At 36.3% G+C, this 9,845-nt stretch overlaps 2 pseudogenes; both read left to right on the top strand.

The window, feature by feature from the left end:
* The first annotated feature begins 1,416 nt into the window (after positions 1–1,416).
* Positions 1,417–1,866, top strand: LOC115944572 (ubiquitin/ISG15-conjugating enzyme E2 L6 pseudogene; annotated as a pseudogene).
* A 6,349-nt stretch (positions 1,867–8,215) lies between these two features.
* On the top strand, positions 8,216–8,459 carry LOC102739539 (ATP synthase F(0) complex subunit k, mitochondrial pseudogene; annotated as a pseudogene).
* Positions 8,460–9,845: the final 1,386 nt, after the last annotated feature.

The following is a 9,845-nucleotide window of genomic DNA, read 5'->3' as shown; positions in this document are numbered from 1 at the left end:
AATTTCACCTCTGGCAAACTGAATGCATGAAAATGTAAGTATGACTGTCTACATTTAAAAAAAAAAAAATCTATAAAATTCCATTAAGACCTCCTGCAAAAGTATAGACAGACATCCACATCATAAAGAATAAAATCAATTATGGAAAATCAAATGTTCTTCCCCTGCTGCTGTGTGACATCAATAACTTGCAGAGCAGATGTTTTGCCCCTGACAACCAGCAGAACATGAAGACCCCAGGAAGAGTGTAAACTTTCCAACTTGACTCATTGTCAAAGCTGTCTCAGGGTTCTTTCTTTTATTTATTTATTTTTTATTTTATTTTTTTTTTTTTTAGGGTTCTTTCTTTTAAAGAGGTCTCCTTACAGTGAAGATACTGTCTGCACTATATGACATAAAACAGTTAACTCACTTTTTTATGATGACCACTAAATCAAGAAGCATGGAAAGGCCAGCAATAAGAACAAAATTGAGACTATTTTATTTTTTTACATCAGCTTATATTGAATTATTTTGTTATTCCAAACTGAATTTGAAAGCTTTTTCAAATAATTTATCTTTTGGTTGGGGGTTGAGATAAATGCTTTCAAACAGATATTGCAGGGAGGAAAGAAACTACTCTAATTACAGCAAATACATCCTGAAAGTTAAATATTTAATAAAATCAGTATCTATAATTCTCAGGCATCCATGGGAACAAAGGGACTAAGGGCATGAATAGATTTTAACAGTGTGTAGCTCCAAGTCTTCAGTGTATTATTTAGCTATGAAATGCCAGATTTCATGACATTTCTGGCAGTTAGATTTACTTAACAGTTATTATTGGTTTAGGTAAAGTTTGAAATAAGTCCTCTGTCCTGAGCCCATAATCACTAACAACCAGGGAGGGATTGATCCAAGTACATACTGAGAAGCATGTAGCACAACAAACTGGAATGAAACAATTTTCAAGTTGTCATCAACAAAATGAATAATTTACTTGCAGATGAGTTAGCAGCATTGAATTATTTAAATATCAACCAAAATGTATGGCACTTTCCTTTAAAGTCATTTTAAAATTCTCCTTTGTGTATATAAGATTTTAAAACAATAAAACTAAAATATTTGGAAATGACTTTAAAATATCTTAAAATATATTAAATTTCAATTTCCTATTTGGACACTACTAGTGAGAGTGAAAAATGGATGGCAATTGGACTGTATCAAAAGGCTTGAAAATATGCACCAATTTTATCCCATACAAAGGACATGAATGGAAGACATGCATAAAAGTATGCCCATAAGAGTAGCATTTACAATAGCAAAAATAACTGGAAACAATTTAGATGCACATGCTAGTGAATTGGATATATATATCTCCTTGTGCCAAAGCATAGTCCTGCTGAAGTCCCCCAGAGGCCCACACTTGGTCCTGAGATGACAGCAAGCAAGCCGGTGGTGGGATCTTCAGGCAAAGCTTCTCTCCTGTCTGTGGAACCTGCTCAGCAGTGGTGTCAACATCCTCGTATGGCATGTACACCTCCTGCCTGAGAAAATGGCCTCCAGCCTCAAGAAATTCAATGTACATATCAACTTCCCTGAGGACTCTCTGTTCAAACCCCTTCAGTGACATTCACAACCAGGATCTACCACCCTAATGTGGGCAACAACAGAGAGGTTTGCCTGCCTATCATCAGCAATGATAACTGGAAACCTTACAGCAAGACCTGCCACGTCTTGGAGGCCCTCAATGGGCTGGTGAATAAACCAGACCTGGGACAACCCATTCGGGTGGAGCTCGCTGATCTGCTGACATAGGAAGGAGAGCTGTTCAATAGGGAGGTTAGAGAGTTCACCTTCAAGTATGGAGTAAGCTGGTCCTCCTAACTCTGTTTCTGACCCCTCTCTGCACTGGATCTTCTCTGTGTGATGGATGGACACACGTCATTGACTGGGGGTTGGAGTCCCTTTGTGGCCCCTTCCCTGCTCATTTGTTCCATTTTTTCCTTCTTAAGATGTTAGCCATTAGTCTGTGTGTGTGTGGTATGTGGACTCACTCCTTGGTTCACCTGACCACGGGTATGGTTTTCCCACACCTTTTCTCTGCCCCAGAGCCATGGGAGTTCAGCTTTGTAGAGTTACAGGCCAATTCTCCAAGCCTCTGTGACTTGGAAATCCTGGTCTTACTAATTGTTCCATCTTAGAGACACAGGTTACCTTCCATGCCAGCTGGCAGGAAATGAGCCCAGAAGCCAACTAAAATCCCCTAAGGCCCAGGCATCAGGGAGCAGAGAAGACATGGACAATATGGGTAGGAGACAGGACACTTGGAGGGAATCATATTTATGACTGAGTGATTGAAATTAGCCAGACTACTGATAGATACTGCATGTCTAGATTTAGGTGCTAAAACTTTTTTTTTTTTTTTCACTGATGAATCACAAAATGATGAATCTAATCTCCATCTGGAAATCTGACTACATGGTTTTAAGACCATTTGTAATCCTATGAGGTTGCCAGTTCCTGGGGGTCAAGCTTCAGGTGGGGAGTGTCTCCCGAAGCTTCCAGTCCAGGTGTAGCCACAGAAACCATGTGTTTGTCCATCCATTAAAGTCACAGATGGAAAATATGTGTATATATATATATATATATATATGGTAACCTCCTATATGGCTGATAATACTAATAACTACAATTAACATTAGTGAGTGTTTACCATGTACCAGACACTTTTCTAAGCACTTTACATGGATTAACTTTTAAATTGCCATAGCATTACATTAATTCCCTCATTATTATCTTTATTTTACAGATGGGAAAACTTAAACTCACAGAGGTTAACTAACTTGCTCAGTGTCACAACAATAGTAGGAGGTAAAGTATATTATGAATTCAGGTTTGTGCTGTTAAACACTACACTCAGAACCATTAAAAATATTGAGACATTTCTACAATTATTGGCATGAGAAAATGGTCACAACATTTTCCAGTTTGAAACAAAAGCAGCTTTCAGAATAATTTTTGTGGATAGTTTTAAATACAATACCTACAATTATATACTTAATTTTTCTAATTATTACATAAAAGTTTAATTTCAAATGCATGTGTTTGTTCTGAAACCAGAAGTAGTTTGCTCTATGATAATCTATTATACAAAATTTTATACATACACACATCATCCATATATACACATTCTTAGAAGTATGTGACATATTGTCATACATATTTTGAAGGATGATAAAAATTAGTGAAGGTTTCATGTTTTTTATATGGATCTGTAGTTTTGATTTACTAGAAAACAAAATAATGCACATTATCAAACTGAAAAGGAACCCTTTCCATCTTTCTTCTATATACTTTGCAACTCTTTGGATAATATGCATTTACAGTAGAAAGAGATGCACTAAGATATTGGAAAATCATAGTAAGAATTTCAAGTTAACTACCTAGAGCCCTTTTGAGATGAAACCTGTCTTATTTAATCCCTCACAGTCCAGAGTATTTTATGGCCAGAATCTTGATTGAACAAGTGCACAGAGAATGGATCAATATCTCAAAGATAGACTCTAAATAACAAAGCTTACAAGTTCATTAGAATAAACCAGAACTCCAAATTTAGAATAAGAAAAAAATTTCAAGGAGGAATCATATATATGTGCATATGCTAGTATATGTATACACACATTAATATATTGCTACATATATATACACTATCTATATTCATTTATGTATATAGCATATATATAATCACTTCCCCCACACACACACACATGCATATATCTTCTTTTGCTATAGAATGGCTACATGTGATGTCAAGTTATAACTAGTTGGCTTCTTTCTGAGTTTTAGAGTAAAACTAAACTTTATGTAGCAAGGGATGCTGGGCTAGACTGTGAAGAAACTACAGTTAACATGTACTTTTGAATATTGATAAAATATGTGGGAAAAAAAGCAAGTAGGAAGTAATGTCAATGCTTTCTATACATATCATGATAACTTAACAGTCTTCTTCTATTTTCCAATGAAAAAATAAAGCAAAAGCATAATGGAGGGCAAAGATCAGGATTGCCACGACCAGAAGTCTTACTTGATGTATCTCCCTTAGAGGGTCCTCAGGTAAGTAGCAGTAGAGGGAAGAGTGTAGCAAAGAGCTCAATGGGTACATATTGAGACTCTGAATAAGGGAAGCTCAGAGTCATCTGGAACCATCTGTTTTTCCCCCATAATAGTGGCTTCAGTGGCATTCAAATAAAGTCTGCATTATATTTTCCAAGGTTAGAACATCATGAATCTCATTTCATTGACTGCAAGCTGTGAGTACTTCAGCTGGGCTATATGGGTCAGCTGTGGCGTGCTGCCTGCAGCAACAGGAAATGTTACAGCAGTGATGCTCTCAAACACTTCTGTTCTGGTTGTCTATTGCCACATGGCAAACTACCCCAAGACTTAATGCTGTAAAACAATAACTGTTCTATTATGCTTATGGATTCTGTGGATCAGGAACTTGAACAGATCCCAGCAGGTATGACTTACGTCCCAGATTGCATTTTCCAAAAGTAACTGAACTGTATCTCTTATCTTGCATGCTTTTCTGCAAAGTGACCTTGCTAGAGCCCCATCCCGATGTGGAGCCTGATTCTCATCACATGCATTTGGTCTGGCCTTAGGGACTCAAAGGTGGAAGTGCTGCTGTGTAACTTTTGAGTCTAGGTCAATAAAGGCCGCAAAGCTCCTGTCTAGTTTTCATGGAACATTTGTTATCTGCACATTGCGTCTTTGACTTCCCCTCAGGACCTATTTGCTATGCTGTGGGAGGCCCAAGCCAGGTGGAGAGGCCTCATGTCACAGCTCTGTTTGATAGTCACACTTCAACTCCTACCTTCTTCTTTTGTCTTATACTCTGGCTAAAGAGAAATTTAGTTATTAGAGTAAAGCCATGTGGGCACAGCACCATGTTACCATGGAGGAGGTTTTGTAATGTAATTCAGATAAAGAAAGGGGGAAGTGCTCTTTTCACAAAATGAAGTGACAGTTACTCTTTTCTCACAATGGGATCAGAATTATGTTAATAAGAGGGATTTGTCACCCAGATCAGTAAGGAAGGTATTGGAAAGGAGACTTCATCCTCAAAGAATGAGGTCTGTTTTAAAATTATAGTTACCATAAGATAAACCCAACCACACTACAAGGAAGAGACCTAGCCTTCCTACCATGTCTAGCCTTGTCCCTCACCCCTCTGGTAGATGAAGCTCATCTTGCTGTCTCCAGGAGAATCAACAGACTGGATGGAAAAACCAGTCTTCATAACATCAAAGCTGAAGGTAGGAGCAGATTCAAGAGGCTGAAACAATAAAAATAGGAAGGGCCTGAAGGAAAGTGAGATGGGAGTAATTCAACAGGAGGAGTTAGCAGAACCTAGGAAAGGCATGGAACAAAGAGGGAAAACTGTAATAGGAAAGAGTAACAGGAGTGAGATGGGCCTGAGATGGGAAAGAAGACAATGCACGAGTCAGCACTTTCCAGGCCTAAGCAGTAAGGTGTTGCTCCTAGCAAAGTAGATAACTCCAGGGCATGGGGCCAATTCCTCAATCCCCAGTATCTCCACCAATGCTCACTTTCAACCTTCTAGAGCACTGGCAATATTAATTTTAGAAACAATCAAGCAAACAATCTGAGTGCTTTACCTTCAAATTTCCTTTTAAGGGAAAGTGAACTGAACCAGTATTTGAAGGAGCTATAGAACAAACTCCTCCTTAACAGACATGGAAACTTCACTAGCACCTCATTATTGACTAGTGTAGAAAATCCATCACCAGATGATGATATACCTGTAGAAGCAGCTAGGTGCATTACAGCTGTGACTACCCTTATTCCAGGATATAACAACAACCAAGCATGTTACCTATGTTAGAAATTTTTCATGACATCATGACAAAATTGTAGGCTAAGAATGTCATTATATCTACTTATTATTTTTTTGGACAAAAAGATATAAGCATTGAATACTAGATATAATAGTACTCTTTTTTTCTATATCATATTACTAACCAAATGAGTGGGAGCTATGTTTCTTTAAGTTGACTCTGTATCTCTGATTTCATCTATGTATTGATTTTATAGGTTAATATGTACTTTATGTCCAAATTCCATATTGTTTTCTGATGGTAGGGGTAGTGGAATTTCTTTTTTTTTTTTTTTTTAAAGATTTTATTTATTTATTTGAGAGAGAGAGAATGAGAGACAGAGAGCATGAGAGGGAGGAGGGTCAGAGGGAGAAGCAGACTCCCTGCCGAGCAGGGAGCCCGATGCGGGACTCCAGGATCATGACCTGAGCCGAAGGCAGTCGCTTAACCAACTGAGCCACCCAGGCGCCCGGGGTAGTGGAATTTCTAATTCACATTTCCCAATCAACTCTGTGTGTGTGCAGGGAGAGAGGGAGTTAATTATGTAATTGTGTGGGCAGTAAGAACATGGAAAAGGAAAAATGATCAAGCAGGTAAAGGAAGCAGGTCAGATGATAGAGCGGGATCAGATATTCAATCTGAAATCTTATACAAAAAACAAGTAGCAAGACAAGAAGTTCATCAGAAGCCTGAGAGCAAGACAAAAACAAATGGAGCTTAAAGATATAAAGAAATATGCATGGCACTGCCATTAGATCGAAAGAAACAAGTGGCAAAAGATAAACCCATGGCAGTCCAAGGTGCCAGAACAAGAAAACCAACAGTGCTAATCTGCCCAACGGTGCTAATCTGCCTCTTGGAGGGCTGAGCTGGCCTCCATGGATACATGAGAACACCTTTGGAGACAGCAAGTGAATGCAGTGGCCAAGTTACAGAGGTATCACATTTTTAGTTCTTTCCTTGCTATTTCCATCCACTTTGTAAAAACAAAAACCAAGACTCACAATGGGTATTTAAAAATAAATTGTGATGAATAGGATTTGGTCTTTAATGCACACTCAAACCACAAAGGGATACAACAAGTAATCTATGTGACTTGGTGAATGGCAAATAGCTTCTGAATCTCTGCCTTAAATTTCTCCAAGGTCTTGAGCCAGTGGGACAGCACTAATTTATAAATGTTCTGTAATGTATTAAAATATATACCATTATGTTTTAGAAAAAAAATATTTAAGGCCTTATTCAGCCATAAATACTAGTATGGGATTTCAGTAAGAAACATTGAAAATGATTTTTTGATTTACTTTATATGCCCTGATGATTTCTAAAAGGACATCTATCTTAAGAATGCATTTTCATTTTTTTTTCTAATAGCATCCACAAGTGAAAGTTGAGCTGAACTTTAAAATTACAAGAAATATTGATATGTCTTTTATGATCCCAATAACTTTTTTGGCATAATAGAGTCATTATTAATCATGCTACACATTCTTTTCTTTATAATATAGATTTTTTCATTAATGCAACCATATATTATAAATTCAGTTCATTTCATAAATCCCATTTTCAATTGAGTTGTTTATTTTTATAATGCACACTATTATTTTTATAAATAATTTATATGTTTACTTTTTTCATTTTGAACATTCTATTTTATCTGAATTTTTTATTACAGTGTTGGAAATTCCATATTTAACTCTTAAAAGCTTTCTATCTTAGAGTGATGAGTACATTTTATTTTCTGTAGTCATGGAAAGTATGAATCCTTATGTCTAGGTTGTATAAATTATCAGATATGAGACTTGAGACAAATTATTTCTGTGAGTCATAATTTCTTAATCTGTAAAATGTAACAATAATACAAGCTCATAGGATTATTTGTGAATAAAATTCAATAACTTTTAGCACAGTGCATCAAAAATTGTAGGCACTCATTAAACTTATTTTTGGTTATTAATAATTGGCTTTTGCCAAAGAGAAAAAGGTTATGGTGGGGAGAAGTGGATGTACAAAGTTTGAAGTTGCTAAAGAGAACATGGAAGTAGAAAGTAGAATGTTTAGGTAAAAGGAGAGTGGTAACTGACACAGGTAGGAGAGAACAAAAGGAATATATGCCAACCTAAATACCTAATCAGTGGGGCAACAAAAGTCCTTTGAGAACTTAAAGTGAGACTATGGCCAGATCAGATTTAAATTTAAGATGGCTACATATAACAATATAATAGAAGCCAGCTTAGCTTCAGGTTACAGAAAATGACGTGAGATAGGATAATAATATTGGGATCTAAGTACAAGACGATGAAAAGAATAATAAGGCAGTGGTAAAAGGAATCATGGCAGGTCCAGAAACTGATGCTCAGTTCCATTTCACTGGTATCAAAAAATATTTCAACTCTTATACTCTCACAGGTAGAATGAATTGTGTACTGGTCACATATGGAGGCATTGCTTTGATGATCTTATACTTCAAGTTAAGGTCTAAAAAAACACCAGCTGTGAAAGCAACATAAACAAATTTTAACCTGTACCTCATCTGTTAAGTTCCCATGCCTGGAGAAGCTAATGTCAAGTCATCATGTGATACTCAATTTGTACAATAAATTATGAACCTGGAAAAAAAAAGAAGAAGAAATAAAAATAGAATTTGAGCACAAGAGATAAGGGTAATGAGAGAAAATGGGCTGTTGAGAATCCTTTTAAGGATTTAATTTGGGTGATTGCTTAGGTAGTGATGATGTCAAGAAGAATTGTGACATAAAAGTATAATTAAGATCTTTGGAGTCAGAAAGAATGGGCTTAAGTGTAGCTACAAGACTGTATTCCTTGGGTAAACTCCTTAACTTCTCAGCATTTCCCTAGATACATCATAGAGTATATTAAAGAGAAAATCTGTAGAAGAGACAATACACTTCCACAAATACAGTAGTTGATGAAAATCCTAATAATCTTTTCCATTAACTGAGGGAAGGAATGAATGATAATATTGAAGAGAATACAAAAGAAGAAATAGCATTTTTGGAATACAAGAGCAGTTAAATTCTAGATATTTTAAATTTGTATAATTTGTTTAAAAGACATAAAAAACATGATGTTTGCATTGGAAAATGAATGATTTGAAACTCAGAAAAGGGATTGTGTTTTTAAGTTATATTCATTTGAGACTCATAGAGGCCAGAAGAGGATTGATCCATGTGTTTTTATACATTCAAAAACAGTTTAAAAAACACTGCAAATGAAGAATCTTAGAGTAAGTCAAATTGTTACCTTAGAACTAAATAACTAAACCAATATATAAGTAATTCAATCAAGATAATGCAAAAATTACCCAAAAGAGGTTTCATATCTCCCAGGTCTTCCTAGAGAAAGAAAGAGGTGCTGGATTGGTGAGCAACTAGAAATACAGAAAGAGGAGGGTGGGACTCTAAGAAGCTCCCAGTTAATTATTATCCTAGGAAGCTACATCTTGGTCCAAACATTTTCCTTAAGTCAGGCAGACATATCTCCATTGTGTAGACAAATGTAGCATCTTTAACAGATGATATTAAACATTAAAATGAAAACTAATCCTTCTCTTCTGGATGTTGGCTCAGTAAGCAAATTGCCTGTTAAATTTTAATTTCCCATCTATCTATCTATAGGGGGAGAATGCACTGGTTAGATAAACCATCTACCCCTCCACTTTGGAATTTATAATTCTCAATGTAAATTGATATATTGATAGCCTAGCCTTTATATTTTAGTCTTTGTGAAAGAAGTTAATAAGACTGCCCTTCAAAATGATAGCTCCTCTCTAGAGTGATGACAAATCAGGTTTCTTAGCCTGAAAACTGCATGGCCCTAGTTTGGACTACAGTAAATTCACCTGAGAACTGCTACCCTCTAGGGTTTTCTTTGGGAGCTGGTCAGTCTTACCCAGGCATCAGTAGAACTTCTTCCACATCTTTTACAATTAATCTTGAATAG

Source organism: Leptonychotes weddellii, chromosome 6, assembly GCF_054177405.1.
Source record: "Leptonychotes weddellii isolate Sample4059 chromosome 6, ASM5417740v2, whole genome shotgun sequence".
Classification (NCBI taxonomy): domain Eukaryota; kingdom Metazoa; phylum Chordata; class Mammalia; order Carnivora; family Phocidae; genus Leptonychotes; species Leptonychotes weddellii.
Note: the sequence above shows the minus strand (reverse complement) of the source record. Positions and strands in the feature narration are given on the sequence as shown.